The 16,950-nt window shown below is 46.4% G+C and overlaps 1 protein-coding gene across 3 annotated transcripts in view; it reads left to right on the top strand.

Annotated features, from left to right (window-relative positions):
- Oamb (Octopamine receptor in mushroom bodies) overlaps window positions 1–16,950 on the top strand; it is a 783,118-nt gene that overhangs the window by 234,879 nt on the left and 531,289 nt on the right. For all 3 annotated transcript variants that reach the window (XM_075672144.1, XM_075672127.1, XM_075672136.1), the window contains exon 2: window positions 4,679–4,787. The gene's annotated coding sequence lies outside the window, so the exon portion shown is untranslated. The remainder of the gene's footprint in view (window positions 1–4,678; window positions 4,788–16,950) is intronic.

The raw sequence follows: 16,950 nt of genomic DNA, 5'->3' as shown, positions 1-16,950 counted from the left end.
TTCCGTCTGTCACAATTATTCATTTTCTACTGGAACAGCACGTGAAAAGCTGTTTTAGCTTTATTATTACGCGAAAACATGTTTTGTTTAACTATGAGAACTTGTTATTGTGTGTACTACTACATGTTACGTAAAAACTATCAGAGGGCCGCTAAAGTTGGAGGACAGACGACAAGGTTCGCGCTCGCTTTGAAACAGTTGGTCGTATGTTCTTGCTTTTCTTCGCTTGGCCATGCATCGTGGGTGAGTAAAGATGTAATATGCGTGAATGGAAACATTTTATGAAGATTTTACTTTGAGAACGCGTTATTTGCGTAGCCATATCCACGTTTTAGACGAAGCCTCTTACAACACCAGCCAACACGAGCCTCGCAGACACATATACCGTCATTCCCATGACGGCACGGTGCCCCCTTAAGAAACTCCCATAGACGGTGGCGCCAGATTACCCTCTAGGTGTTATAGTGAGAAACTCTATGACTCTCACGATAGAATTGTTCATAAGAGAAATATTCAGTAAGATAAATCGCAGTCTTCTGGGGCCGAATTCACAAAACTTCCCATTCCTAAGTACTTACTCAGTACTCTTCCCTATAGGTCGGGCGTCTTCGTTAATTATGTGTCCAGCATCAGGACTGGCTAATATTTTCTCTTACAAACATTTATAGCGTAAGAGCTGTCCTTGAATCCTGTCCCTGTTAGTTAGTAAGCAAAGTTCCTCGAACTAAATTGTCGATGTTAACTCAGGGCCCATGTAGCAATTGTGATATTCATGCCCAGTGGTAGAACAATCGAATTTACTTAGCAGAAATCCTCAGACTAGCATCGATTTCAAGATATCCTCGCAAAAAAAGAAAAGAAAGCCTAAAAAATATGAAATGAATTCACGATGTACTAAGTTTTGTCCTGCATGAAGGCTTTCTGTTAAAATATTGACTCGAAAACGTCAGTTCGTTTCGCAGCACATTTTGACAAGGTGTTGTGTCACTGTTCGGGTTGAATTCAGCAAGTACAAGATCCACCATAAAGTAAATGGTTAAGCAATTTGTTTTTGTATAGCTTTGCTAATGAACAAACTGGACACTGCGAATTCTCGTTCAAATAATATCCGCCTCTTCAAGTAGCTCAAGTCGTGAAACGAAATTAGGCTATGAATAAAAACTGATTTTTAAAAGAAATCTGTCGCAATAAAAGGGAAAAAAACTATGTAGAAACGCTCACTGCGCAAAAGTAGTTGCTTTCATGATTGCTTGCGTGTGACACACAAGGACGTCGTCTACACAATGAAGGAGTGTTGGGAGCACTCATCTAAATCTGTGGTCACATCTGAGGTTCCTTGGTATGAACCCCGGAAAGAAGCGCTCGTTGCTGGATTTTGCTACCTCCTCTGAATACGCCGCGAATTTTCTCGCGTGTGTGTTTGTGTGGGTGCATTCGCTTTCTGTTCTTTGCCTTTTCTCCAGCTTTTATACGCCCTATATCTCCCTCTAGAATCCTTGAGTTTCTTACTCATGAGCAGCCTTTTCAACCTTGCTGCCTGTGTTCTCTTTCTTCTACTGGAACTCTGATGATTATAACTAAAGCTGTATCAAATTTTATAAGCTGAAAAATAGAGTAAGCTCAAAAACAACAAGACACTGCTGTATAGTTTGTGCCACCTGCCCGTCCTGATACGCCAACGCTGCAACATTTTACTCTATTTATGCTCATATGTAAAATGAAACATACTGTTTTGGAACTTTCTACACAGTTCTCCCTTCACCATATCTTCTCTCTGTGGCAAGATGACCAACGCGTATAGCAACTTACCCGGTGGGCTACATCAAAGTGGGATTAGCTTATCTGAGCGTATGAGAAAGCGAACTCTTCCAGACGGGCAAGAGCGTTTCACCTGTGATGAAACTAGAAAGCAGCCTCCAAACAGGAGGCGACTCGTGCGTACTTGGTCTGTCAAAATCGAGATAATCTATTCCTCCAAATAGAAGCAGGCGATATGGCTGCCGAGCACTTTCACCGAATTAAATCAGGCGCCGACTTTCTCACGCCGTGAAATCTCGCCGAAGGGGTCCAGTACGGGCACGAAAAGACACAGTAAGAGAGTGGATTGATGCGGTGCGTGGTTTCTTTTAAACGATATTGGATATCATGCGTGTCTGCTTTTGTTGCTGCTTTTATTTAATTAACGACAGAACAAACCACGTATTCGTCGCGCTTCATGGTGGATCCCCACAGCGACACTTCAGCCGCCCCAAGTTTTGTAAGACTCTGCCAGCGCCATTCAATGTCGCTTGCCATTATTGGAAATGTATACTGCGTCACATACAGGGCGGTGGCTAGGGTTTTGAGAAATACACTGCTTTATGGCAGTGTTTGTCCTACGTAGCCGCAATGAGCTGGGTTTCACTGTACTGAAAGGGGAGAAAAAGAAAAATAAAAGAGACAGAGAGAGATAGCGAACGTGACATAGTGTTCAGTGGTGGAGTGCCTTGACTCAAACTTATATGACCACATAGTGCCTATGTATCTTCTTTTTTTACTCTGGTGAACTGCCCGTTATTGTCCCTTGCGGAATACTATAGCAGACGTGTACGCGTACGGGGCGTTGTTCTTCGGTATGGGTCACTCGATATTGTCGTTTCTTTCTCTTACAAGGTCACGACACGATAGGCGGCGTAAAACTTATTTATTATCTGCAATCACTGCGAGATTTATAACCTTTAGCCATTCTTCACCCGTAGTGCGCAACTAACGCTCGAAGTGGCGGAGTAAAGCTCAAAGCTGGTTGCACTGATATGACCAAAACCAAAATGAAGCAAGAAAAAGTGTTATTCTTCTTTCTGTTTCGAAATGCCATCTAACAGTATTTTCTCACTGTTTCGAAACGTGCTCGTTGTGGCGTTTGGTTACAGAAAGAAGAGATACAAGTTTTGCAAAATGCGCTGCCACTGCTCTGCGCCAGCGACACCGGTAGTTCGTGGCGGCTCCTTTGTGAAGCAGTCTTCCTTTTATTATACTTATTTTTTTCTAAATAAGCACCATGAGCTTTCGGTGGCGTTGGAACAAGGCGGGTACTCACGGAAACCATAAGGATACGTTGAATATCATAGTATGTAAGGTTTCTCTTTGCCCTAATGCATGTATACGACAAGAACAACATGAGAAGGTGCACATTTCAGAAGAAAAAAGAAAAAGAAGTTAACAAAGCGGCTGTTGAGCTGCGCAAGATAACCATTTCTATTAGGTGCAGATTTTCAGCTCAGGTTACCATCGTACACGTGAAGTGGCGCACAAAGGTAAAAAGAAACGAGGCCGTGTTACTCCAGAAGTGATCGAGAAAGGGAGAGAGCTACGCCATCGCTAACAAAGGAGAGATCATCGTTTACCTTGGAAAACATCAAAACAATACGAACATTGTCTTATTCGATAGTGGTATTGTGTAGGTCAAATAAGTGCAATGTATACATTGTCATATTTGTTTCACAGCTTGTAGGAAGCACGAAACCCCACTGTGAGAACCTTTGGCGAAAATTGGCATTTAGTGCAAGGAAAAAAATATCACGGTCGATCTGCACAATGTTCAAACCACAGCAGTTGCTCTCTGGCTTTAGTGTTGCGCTGCTAAGCACGGAGGTCGCAAGATCAAATCCCAGCCACAGCGGCCGCATTTCGATGGGGGTGAAATGCAAAAACAGCCCTGCTGCTGAGATTTGGATGTACGTTACAAAACCACAGGTGGTCAAAATTAATCCACAGTCCCCCACCACTGCGTAGCTTATAATCAGATCATGATATTGACACGTAAAACTCCATAATGTTTTTACGCAATGTTCATTTTCTTCTGTGAACCATCTGGCCGCGCTTTTTATTTCGCTGTTATCAGCTCTGAAGCATTTTGCGTACACTATGGACAACCAGCGCTGAAACTTCGCGTGCCAATAGCAGCGTCGTAATACGCAGCCTAGCGTGCAGTGGAAACAGCTTTCAGTATCACACGCGACTTATCGCCAGCAGATTGACCGCTCATGTTGAGGTACATGCGTCTATATTTTGATCTGACTGGGAGCTGTCGTGCTAGAACGTGTGAGCGCATGCGCTTCTCCAATGCGCATGGGTATGGCCAGAGCGTTGCTGGATGCATAGAGCTACAGAGAACGTTGATACCGGCGTGCGCCTGTTATCATCTAAGTGGGCCTACCGTTTTCGTGGCCTGCCCATCGGTTGGTGTCAGCATAGGTCAGCTGCACACTGAAATTGCCGTAGCGCCTTCTGGCCAGTACTGGTTTCCCATGAGGGTTGAATATGGTGCCCAATGTTTACGCATGCGCAAGGTGTTTCAAAAATTGAAAGTAGACTTTATTGCATTCTGCGCACCAGCCTGCGGTAGGAAGCTTTCGTATATTATAACCATAAGAGCGCCCGCCGCCACAATTATCTGGTAAATAACAAAAAATTACAGCGAGAATAGTCGGAGACATGAGAAAACGCAATAAAGAAACACACAAACACTTTAGAAACCAGAGGTTTCTTCCCTCTGGTGTACTGTATAGCCATTTCTTGTCATTCGGCATGGTTCTCTTGGTCTATGGCGCCTCGTTTCGTGGCTGAATTGCTACTGCTTTATGCTTGTGACCAATGGCCTGTGTAACGTGCGATTTTACTTTTCTCTTCCCTATACCAGGAGCAGTCCCGCAGTCTCAGCAGGTTCCGCACTGCTTCGCATTTCTGACGGCTGTTCGCCCGGCTGCCTACCGCCAAGCACCACATAACTCCCGAGAATTTCTTATGAGGTCAGTTCAACTTTGCACTTGTTTCACATAAGCAATATGAATAGCACTGATTGAAGTGGGCCGTAAAGTAAAATGAAATTTAAAAAATGAATTTTGTGCGGAATAGATTGTTACGGTGTGTGCGGGTACTCGAATTCGATGCACTCCTGTATTTTAAGATATCAACAAAAAATCAGCGCCTTTGATGACCAATAAATGAGAGGAAGTTTTGCCAGGCGTGCTCCTTCCCGCTTACGGATCACAAGAGAAAAAAATTAATTCCCTATACACGAAACTTATTTGACCGAGGAACTGAAGTAGGATGGGGCAATGAAGCTTTCGAATTTGCCCAGAGCCTTCGTTAGGTAGGTTGGAATACCTAGGGTGCAACTGCATAGGTTCAAAGCAGCACTATTCCTGCTACTCTATCTCGCTTATTTGTAACACATTTGCTGTAAAAAAATTTTTTAATGTCTACAGATTATATATATATATATATATATATATATATATATATACATAAAGAGAACCCTTTAGCACGAATACGCACTAGCACATTGTTGCAAGAGATACAGAAGAAGAAAAGACAAGACAACAACAATGAACACGAGTCAATATACATAGATTTACAAATATGTGTTCGAAGTACTGGAACATAAGTTATCAAAAACAATGTCCGCGTGCCTGAAGCACACGGTTCATTTCTCTATCAATCGATATGTTGCGTACGCTACAGTTGCATTCGTTATCGACCGCTAGCGTGCTCCAAGCGGCCCTCACGTCGACAAATCATTCAAGTATTTACAAGTGCCAAGGTCATGCTTCGGTTAACTTTCTTTGGCTCGGCGTGAAATTGGTTTGCACTTTATTTGGCGCAGCATTACTCGCTGCCGGTAGTTGCCTGATGGTAAGCTTTAGACGTCACTGAACTTCAGCGCAGCAGGATTTTGGGCGCATTGCGGAGCCGAACATCCTGCTACGGTGACTCTCACCTGTACGCGCTAAACACGTTTAAAGAATAAATATAATCTGGAGCGTTTTTATCACGCCGTAAGCGTCGTTTAATCCGTAGAACTTAAGCCAAGCTTACGCAGTTAAACATGCAAGCCCCCTTTGAGCCATTTCTAAGGCATTTAAAGTACGCCGTTTAGACAATCATTCATGGAAGCTTGCGACGAAACCGCATTTGTAAGCTGGCGCCTCAACCCGCTTTAAATGGACGTCTCTAATTCAGCGGCCGACCGATAAGCGAAAGTGCATTATCAAATCTCCGGCTGGCGCCGTTTCTGGCAGTGCCCTTAGGGCCGCCAGCTGGTCTCAAAGCATGCTAAGTATGGTAGGCGCCATCCGAACGCAAAGCAGTCAGGCAAATAAAGTATGCAGTTCTTGAGTACATCTGGAGGAAAGCAGATCTCCTGAAATCTCTTTCACCAAGAACCATAACGTACGCCGTCTCAACATATTATACCGCTGACCGGTTTATCTGAAGTGTGCTTGTGCGTATTATCCAAACAAGATGGACAGATTTACAGGAAACTGGAGGTTAGAAGAGATTAGCAGTGGTAGAAGCAATGTGGCGTAAGACAAGTCTCCTTGTCGAAAAGTTGGCTTCGGCGACATTCCTTGTTTATACATTGTGCACAGTAGCGAACCAACCGTATTCTTTAACCTTTCGCTTATCGAAGAATTCGCTTTGCGAGCAGCGATTGGTCGCGGCCTGGCTGACTCCATCACCTCGGAGCACGCACGCATACTATGATGGTGCCACTCAGGAACGTAACCGTTGGCTGCCACGAAGCGCACTGGCGCGAGGTGCTTCGGTGTGATCCAATGGCCCAGTGAGCCATGTGCAGAGCCTGTGCATGCCATGTGCACGGGCAAGATCGGTGTTCAGAGCAAAATGGTTGGGGAAACATATAGTAGGACTGGGCCAACTGAAATTTGGAAGTGGGCCAACTTAAAATTTGGGGGTGGGCCAACCTGAAATTTGGGAGCGGACCAACTTCAGATTTGCGGGTGGCCAAACTAAAATTTGCGGGTGGGCCAACTCGAAACATGGGGTGGGTGAACTTTAAGTTTGGACGCGGGCTAGCCTAAATTTGGGGGTGGGCTGACTAAAATTTGGGGGCGGGCCAACTTAAATTTCGGGGTTGGCCAACCTAAAATTTGGACGTGGGCGAACCTTATATTGGGGGTGGGCTAACCTAAAATTTAGGGGTGTACCAACCTAAATTTGGATGTGGGCCAACTAAATTTTCGGGGTGGCGACTTAAATTTGGGAGACCAACTTAAATTTGGGCGTGGCCAACTTCAGATTTGGGGTGGGTCAACTTGAAATTTGGCGGTATGCTTCCGCACCTTCGGCAACTCCTGTGGAATGTCTGCGCGCCATGGTAACGTACGACGCTCCGCCTAGCGACATAAGCGGGTCAACCGCCGAAAACAATATAGGCTAAATCACTCGCCTCCAGTGGCCAGTGACAGTGGCCAGTCGCCAGTGACAAGTGGCCTTGAAGAAGGCAAGTCCACTTGTCGAAACGTTGGCTCCTGCATTCACCTTGTTCACGTTTTGCTCGTCGTCTTGAATTTCCATCTCCCGCATTCCCTATGCTTCGCCTCCAGTATGTCACACACACGTTTCATAATGAAAGACATAAACCTCACCAATAGCATCAACAAATTATTTGTAGTAATTGTTGTAACCAAGAAAAGTTCACCATTTGCTGTATTTTCGCTTGGTTTGTGACGTTCACTTCTATAAAAAAACCTGCGCGCCGATTAGTCTCTGTCCTTCCTCTAGGTTTCATTACGTCAGCCGACCGCCCAAATGTGACACCACCGCCAAATTGAATTCTTCGGAAACCGAATCGTGACAGAATACGGCTCCGGGATAGACGCGTTGTTAGGAGACATGCAACTTTCGAGGTGTGTTTTCTGCATAGTGTTTATTTCAGGGACTGTTTTCCCCTACTCATGACGTATTTCTTATCTACATCATCTAAAATAAAGAAGGAGCCAGCCTTTGTGAGGCACTTTATGCCTGCTTACATAACTTTTATACCACAGTGTGCTGCTGCATTTGTCGGCAAGCCAGCCTTTCTGAAGCGCTTTATCCCTGCTTATATAACTGTTGTACCACAGCAACAATATATATATATATATATATATATATATATATATATATATATATATATATATATATATATATATATATATATATATATATATATACAGTCTTATCATGAGAAGCCAACAAACACTGACACCAAAGACAACATAGGGGAAATCTGGGAGTGTTAACTCTGGGAGTTAGACTGGGAGTTAGGCTATAAGAACTCTGGGAGTGTTAACACTCCCAGGGTTCTTATAGTACACATAAATACCCAAGAAAGTGGATGGGGAAACGCCGCCGCGGTAGCTCAGTTGGTAGAGCATCGCACGCGACATGCGAAGGTTGTGGGTTCGGTTCCCACGTGCGGCAAGTTGTTTTTTAATCCACTTTAATTTCCAATAATTTATCGGTACATTATTCCATTTATTAAGCACATGTAATTTCCCCTATGTTGTCTTTGGTGTCAGTGTTTGTTGGCTTCTCATGATAAGACTAATAAAAATCGGATCCCTCGGTTAACCCCCCTTTCTTCCAGTTTATATATATATATATATATATATATATATATATATATATATATATATATATATTGTCACGTGGTGGTGACGTTGAAGAACACAGTAGCAATACTGTGAACGACAAAACTAACTTTTATTGGGCGAACCTGTGCCCATAAAACAGGCTACACTTATAGCACAACGATAGCGGCGAACACGGTCGGCGATTGTCGAAAATCTGATCAGCGGGTCAAGCGCGTCGGCTTTTACAGATCAGTCGTCGAACGTTCCTGACTAATCGTTGGGACCCGCGTGCCTTCCACAAAGTTCTACACCATTCCCGTCAGACGATGAAATCAGATAACACAAGGTTGGGCGACAACAGACAGTGGATAGAAGCATGGATAACTTTCCAGAAACTTCGGATACATGCAGGCGCGTCCCGCGCTGTGCGATAGCATTTGTTAAGCGGCGAAACGTGTCGCCCGATGAAGATAAGTACACGTGTCAATATATATATATATATATAGAGAGAGAGAGAGAGAGAGAGAGAGAGAGAGAGATTGTTACGGACCAGACGGATTCATTGACAAGATGATCAAGGAGGCGCAGAGACGAGATAGCAGGCAGTCGGGAGTTTTCTAATCCCGCGTGCAGTTCTTCTGTCTGTTTTTCTTCGGCTCCGCCGCGCAGCGTAACCTCTTCCTCCGGCGCAAACGAAGCTCGTCGAGCGAGGTAGGTAACCACATAACTGGTAGTTCTTGATTCGTGAACCCTATAGATGATAGTAGTGCTTCAGGCGGGCCGCATGAACTGCTTGAGTCTTCCGCGACCGACGATTATTGGCGGTCAGTTTTGCGATGACGTAGTTGACGTTACTTAATCGGCTGGGTGTCACGAATGGATCGCGGTAGGTCGAAATGAAGTTGCAATACAAGCCTTTCTTCCGTAGAGGTGTCCACAGTAAAACATGATCGCCAGGAGCGAAAGCGACATGTATATGCCGGGCTTCATAGCGTGACTTGGTTGAAACTTGCGAAGAGAGCGTTCTTAAGCGAGCTAGTCGACGCGCTTCTTCGGCACGCCACAGATTCTGCGGAATGGATATGCCTTCATTCGGTGGCAATGGCAAAATTGTGTCCAAGAACGTTTAGGGACTGCGAGCGTACAACAGACAGAAAGGCGCATACCCGATTACTTCGACATGTATGCGTACGATACACAGGGCAGCACGGCATCCCGATTCCTGCGATCAGCTGAGACGTACAGTGACAACATGTTGGTAAGCGTACCACTCGTGCGTTCGGTGAGGCGATTTGGTAGTGAGTGGTACGGCGTTGAATGGGCGATAAGTAGAACCACAAAGGCGCAGCAGTTCTTCAACAACATTGGCGGTAAATTGCCGTCCATGGTCACTTATAACAACACGTGAAGCGCCGTGACACATGATGACAGAATGAAGCAGAAAGCACGACACATCGGCGGTGGTAGCAGAGGTGAGCGCCGCAGTCTAAGTATCGCGCGTCAAGTAGTCGACGCAAACAATAATCCAGCGACAGCCGGTAGTGCTCTTGGGAAAGGGGTCGAGCAAATCGATACCAACATTTTCAAATGGTAAGGTAGGTGGGTTCACTGGTTCCAAAAAGCCTACAGGAGGCGTCGCCGGCTTCTTATGACATTGGCAACCTGGGCAACTTGCAATGTGCTGTCTTGTGCTCTTCCATAGCTTCGGCCAATAAAAGCGCTGGCGTAATCAATGAAGAATAGCAGTACACAGGCGTTCGGCAACGACTAGGAGTAAGGAAGTGCCTTCGGCAGAGTAATTCTTTTGTAAAGCATGCCGTCACACAGCGTGAAGGGCCTTGTCTGATCTGACGTGCGGGCAGCCTCCAATAGGGGTATGAGTGTAGGATCACGACGTTGTTCACATTTAAGGGTGCTGAGGTCAGAAAACTGGGTAATTGGCAAGATAGTTGTAGAAGTCGTCGTCGTTAGCGGGGAGTGGCGACGGGAGACGAGACAAGCAGTCGGCATCGGTATGACACCGACCGCTCTTGTCATCATCATCAGCAGCAGCAGCAGCAGCCTGGTTACGCCCACTGCAGGGCAAAGGCCTCTCCCATACTTCTCCAACAACCCCGGTCATGTACTAATTGTGGCCATGCCATGCCTGCAAACGTCTTAATCTCATCCGCCCACCTAACTTTCTGCCGCCCCCTGCTACGCTTCCCTTCCCTTGGGATCCAGTCCGTAACCCTTAATGACCATCGGTTATCTTCCCTCCTCATTACATGCATCCTGCCCATGCCCATTTCTTTTTCTTGATTTCAACTAAGATGTCATTAACTCGCGTTTGTTCCCTCACCCAATCTGCTCTTTTCTTATCCCTTAACGTTACACCTATCATTCTTCTTTCCATAGCTCGTTGCGTCGTCCTCAATGTGAGTAGAACCCTTTTCGTAAGCCTCCAGGTTTCTGCCCCGTCAGTGAGTACTGGTAAGGCACAGCTATTATATACTTTTCTCTTGTAGCCGACAGAAAAGGTATATTGTTGAAGGCGTAACGCCCAACATGCCAGTCGTCCAGAAGAATCCCGCAGTCAAAGAAGCCAGCAAAGTGAATGACGATCCGTCACTTTCTTGAAATGGTGACCGTACAGCTATGGCCCAAACTTCTGGATGGCAAAGACAACTGCTCGGTATTTCAATTCGGCGACGGTAATTTCGTTCCGCTCTCGTCAGTGTCCGACTTGCGTACACAACGACGTGCTGACGCCCATGATGAAGTTGTAACGAGGACGGCGCCAACGCCCACACCGCTAGCGTCCGTGTGTATCTCAGTCATGGCCTCGGGGATCGCAATGGCGCAAGACAGGCCCAGAGGTTAGTAGATACTTCAGCTGCCGGAACGCGTCCTCGCACCCTGTAGTCCATACGTAGGGATTGTCCTTGTGAAGGGGGCACATGAGTGGGTGAGCAAGTTGGGCGAAGCTCTTAATAAACCGGCGGAATTACGAACGCAGGCCAAGGAAACCACTGAGGTCTTTCGCTGTCTTTGGCTGGCTAAAATCGTGCACTGCAGCAGTATTTTCAGGGTCAGGTCGAATACCATCTTTGTCGACGAGAAAACCGAGCAGGAGAGTCTGGCGCTCACCGAAGTGACACTTCTTTGAGTTTAAAACGAGTCCAGCGTTTTGTATACGCTCCAGTACGACGCCAAGTCGCTGATTGTGCTCCTCAAGTGTTTTGCCAAAAACGATTACATCATCGAGGTAGCACATGCAGATCTCTTTCAATCCGCGCAGCACTGTGTCCATAAACGTTTCAAAAGTTGCTGGCGCGCTGCATAAACCGAAAGGCATGACATTAAACTCGAAGAGACCGTCTGACGTCACAAAGGCAGTTTCTCTTCATCTGTCGGGTGCATCGGTATTTGCCAGTATCCCGATCATAAGTCAACGGAGGAGAAGTAGGAGGCTGCATGAAGGCAATCGATAGCATCATCGATGCGTGGCAGAGGGTATACGTCCTTCTTTGTGGATGCGTGAAGTCTTCGATAATCAACACAGAATCTCCAAGAATTGTCCTTTTTTTTAACTAGTATCACTGGAGCTGCCCAGGGACTGCAAGACTGCTAGACAACGGCTTTCCGCAGCATTTCTTGCACTTACTCAGCGATTCCTTTTCGTTCTGCGGAGAGACGTGGTACGGTTTTTGGCAAATAGGCGTCGCTTGGCCCGTGTTTACGCGGCGTTCCGTTCGCGAGTCAGGAAGCGAAATTGGACGCTCATCTTGCGAGAAATGGAAAATTGGCGCTTAACGGACAAGCACCTTTTGCAATTCTTTCCGCGCTAAAGAGGATAGCTACTTGTTCGTCATGCGGTAAAATTCCATAGAGTAGTCGCAATTTGCTGCCCTCGCGTCGGGGGAAGCGTCAACGACGTCAATACTGACGGTCGCTTCCGAGTCAAAGGTGGCCAGCTTGAGTCCCGTCGGCAGTAAAACTTGCTCCAAAGACGCGTTCACCGTCCACACGTGAGCACGACCATCTACAAATTCTATAATGGATCGAGGAAGCAGTACATCTTTCTTTAATATAGTATGGGAGTACGGCTCAATTAAACCACTACAGCGATGCGAAGGGCAATGCGTGGAAGTCACCGGAACAAATGCCGCAGTCTGAGCCGGTAAAAGGACATCGTGAGACACAGAAAATACGCTCGGCTTGTCCACGCCAGATACTGCTGGTATGGGTATTATCACGTAACTTAGAAGAGAAAGTTCACCAGCCCCACAATCTAACATTGCACCACATTTACCAAGGAAGTCAATCCCAAGGATGTTGTTGTGAGTGGTGTGTTCCAAAACAACAAATTCAATTGGAAAATCTTGTTTACCCACACTCAATATAGCAAATTTCAACAGGCCGCAGCGCTTCGCCCCCAACTCCACGAAAAGTAGTATTTTGGTCTCACGCGAACATCACTTTGTGTCCCAAATGATTCTTAAACAAAACACTCATAACAGAAACTGTAGCCCCAGTATCGACTAAGGCATCAGTATTCAAACAATCAACACAGACACACACGTTGTTTTTTGCGCATGGCTACAGGCGGACGACTACTTTAACGTCCCGCGACCTCACCTCCATCGGTCGCACCAGCTAGCTTCCCAACTGGGATGGTGGTGAAAGTGAGCGACGTCGAGGTGATGGCGAGCGACGATAGCCGATCGGAGGAGGAGTAAGACTGCGGTCGGAAGCTGGATAATGATGATAACGACGATGACGACGACGACGACGACGACGACGACGACGATGATGATGATTATGATGATGATGATGATGATGATGAAAATATTTATTTATCCCTCATTAAAGGGGAGGGGGCAACGGGATAGAGGGTGGGGGAGGAACTACTTGGAGTAGGCCTCCACCATCCTCTCAGCCCACTCTCAGATGGCCCTCTGAAGGTCGGGCCTCGAGCTGCGCAAGGCAGCCTCCCACTGCTCCTCACTAGATATTAATTGATTTAGGAAAGGGGGAAGGGGGTGCGTAAGACACCCCCACATGATGTGGTTGAAGTCTGCTTTCGGAGAAACCCAAAATTTACGCCAGGGATAAAGGTAAATGGAGGGATGAATGCGGTGGAGGAGGTGAGGGGAGGGAAAGGTGCGAGTCTGCAGCTGTCGCTACAGAACTTCATACCTGCGCGGGGATTTTGCCATGAGTGGCAGAAAGGTTACACAGTCTAATCAGTAGTGTGTTCAGATGTCGTGGTAGGTAATAAGCTGATCCCGCGCTGTAAACGGCGCCTCCTTCGTAATGAGGTCCTACACATGTGATGGCTGAACCCGGACTGTAAATCCTCGGACACTGGCATGAGCCGCCTCGTTTCCGGCAAGACCCGCATGCGCGGGAATCCAGATTAATGCTACAATTTGATAGAAAGGATGGGCCAAGAGGAGGGAAGGGACTGGCTTAGAGACCCTGCCCGCTCCGAAGTTATGTATGGCCGTTTTGGAGTCGCTAACGATAAGTGATGAATTAGGGATTGTGAGGGCCAGGGCTATGGCCACCTCCTCCGCCTCCTCCGAGGAAGAGGCAGGAATGGAGGCGGCCGCAGCGACCTGACCGTAAGAGTTAATGACTGATATTGCATAATGATTTCTGTTCCTATATTCGGCGGCATCAACATAGAGCACACCTTTTGAGGTGGAGAATTGTTTTTGGAGAGCCTTTGCTCGCTGCCTCCTGCTCTGTTTGTGATGCACAGGGTGCATGTTTTTAGGAAGTAGGGGGATGCAGAGAGAGACAGAGGAAAGGGGAAAGGCAGGGAGGTTAACTAGAGAAAAATATCCGGTTTGCTACCCTACGCTGGGGAGAGAGGGGAGGGGGAGGTAAAGTGGTGACAAAGTAGAGATAAAGAGGTTCTCATGTATCTGATGTGCAATGGTGTATTTTGTCTTGTTGATGGGTGCCCCAGTGATAGAAAGGGTTTGTAGAATGTTTCGACCTGTTGCGGTGTTAGAAAGTCTGCTATACTGGGATGTGAGATCGGCTTCTGTGAGTTCAGTAAATGTGTAAAGGTCCCAGTAAGCATGAGCCTTTCAGTGGAGGTCCGTATGGGGACCCCCAGAGCGAATTTATATATATTGAGTAAAAGATCGTCGATCTTATCTGATTCTGATTTAAGAAAATGTAGGTAGGTGTTGCGAATGTAATCTTACTGATAACGAAGGCCTAGACCAAGCGGAGAAGTTCCGCCTCCTTTAGTCCGCCATGTTTATTGGAGACTCGCCCTAGAAGGCGCCGGGTGTGATGAACTGTGGCGTGCAGTGTATGTGGGGTATATGTGTTGAGCCGGTTTCTTTGAATGTATAAACCAAGCACCCGGAGCCTGTCCACTTTAGTAACAGGCATGTGGTTTAGAATGGCCTGTATATTAGACGTGTTTTTCAGCGACCTGGTGGGATGGCAGGAGAAGTAGCTCGAATTTTTTAGGGTAGCATGTGAGATTCATAGCTCCTGCATGAGCCACGATGGCGTTGGCTGCGGGCTGCAGGTTGTCTTGAATCTCTTCATCGGAGCCGCCAGTCATCCAAAGAGTGATGTCGTCGGCGTAGAGCGAAAACTTGAGATCAGGAATAGATCGCAATGCTCGCGCCATCGGCATCATGCAGAGGTTAAAAAGCAAAGAGGACAGCACTGAGCCTTGAGGCATGCCGTAGCTACCCAAGGCGTACGAAGGGGATTGCTCTATGTCTATGTATATGGTTGCGGTACGGTTGGCTAAGAAGATACCTGTATAGTGATATGTCTTTCAGCCAACCCCAATGAGATTATGCTCTCAGAGGATGGCGGAATGTGAAAAGTTATTGAAGGCTTCGTGGAGGTCCAGACTCAGAATTGCTTGCGTATCTAGACTACTATTGGGATTAATGATGTCATGTTTCAGTCGAAGCATGATATCTTTGCATGCGAGGGATTTTCGGAAATCTACCGTTTCTGGTGGATAAAGATTGTTGTCTTACATGTCTTTACTGAGTCGGTTTAGGATGACGTATTCAAGTGTTATACCTAGAAAAGAGGTTAGTGCATATCATAGTGACCGCAAATAAAGACGGGGACAGCGGAAGAGAATACCATGGAGATAAGTGTTCAAATTTCAAATGTCAATGCAAATTAAATTCAATAAAGATAAATTTCAAGGAGATAAAGATTCTGGAGAGAAGCCAGGACCAGACTGCATGCGAACTGATGGAGGCATATCAAATAAAGAAAGGCCAAGACTGTGTTAGTGACACTTCCATTTGGTTGTTTCAATCATGGAGAGATTTTTTTTTATAATTGGTTGCCCCGCTAGGCTGATGAGTGTTCTTGTTTGCTAAGTTCTGCGCATGTTCTATTTGTTTATATATTGCCACAGATTAACCAGTTGGACACAGATTAACCACAGATTAGCCAGGATTAATAAACCAGTTGAAAGTTACCGCCCGTGTCGTTTTTGCGTTCTCTTCCGCTGTCCCCGTCTTTATTTGCGGTCAATATGATATGCAGTAAACACCAACTAGGCGAAAATGAAGTTCTTCTGAAAAGGTTGTGATATATGCCTAAGATTAGAAGTGTTCAATGGCTTGTTTGGCTTCGGGATAAAAATTACCTTGGCACCTTTCCACGAAATAGGCAGAGCACCAGTGTCAAAGCAGTGATTGAAGTACGCCGTGATGGCTGTGACAGAGTTGTCGTCTAGATTGCGGAGTAGTTTGTTGTTAATAAGGTCGGGGCCTGGTGCTGACATTGTGCGCAGAGCGGCTATGGCATGGCGAACCTCTGCTTCTGTAATAGCGGCGCTTAGTAGCTCGTTGCGTTCGCCAGTGTGCTTTGGCATGTCATACTGCTGATCGAGAGGTGGATGTTTATGGCGGAGGTCGTTGAAAAGTCCGCTGAGATTGTTTTTGTGTGCATGTAGCAGTTTGTTTATGCTGTAGTTGTGGTGTGTGCGCGATGTGGTATGGTCTAGTAAGTGTCGCAAGAGTTGCCCTGTGCGCTTGTTGTCGAGGTTGTTATGCATGCTTTCACATACCTGGCCCCACTGCTGGCAGGCCAGTTTTGTGGCGTACTCCTGGATCTGGAGGTCTTATTTGGCGATTTTGAGTTTTAGCCTTCGGTTGTGCCGTCGCCTCTTCCGCCGTTTGAGAAGGGACTGTTTGGCTTCCCACATGTGTAGAAGCTTGGCATCAACCGTAGTGAGAGCGGTTTCGGGGGCAGAGTGGTACTGTGCGTCTGGGCGTCTGAGTGTAGTTGCTGAACCCATTCCAAGATGCCTTTGATGTTTGTGGGAGCTGATATCTTTCCCTTTGATATAAAGAAATTGTAGACATCTTCAGCGGTGCCCTTCAGAAGATGTCCAACTTTGTCTTCATCCGACATAACCGTGTTCACAATTATGCACCGTTTCAATACTTCTTCAACGTAAGTTGTAAGCCTTCTTTCCTTTGGAAAGTGAATCTCCGAAGCAGCTCTTGAGTTCGTCTACGAGCCTTCCCCACGTGGTCATCATGCTTTCGTTATTATC

The sequence above is a fragment of the Dermacentor variabilis genome, chromosome 1 (assembly GCF_050947875.1).
Source record: "Dermacentor variabilis isolate Ectoservices chromosome 1, ASM5094787v1, whole genome shotgun sequence".
NCBI classification, from domain to species: domain Eukaryota; kingdom Metazoa; phylum Arthropoda; class Arachnida; order Ixodida; family Ixodidae; genus Dermacentor; species Dermacentor variabilis.
Note: the sequence above shows the minus strand (reverse complement) of the source record. Positions and strands in the feature narration are given on the sequence as shown.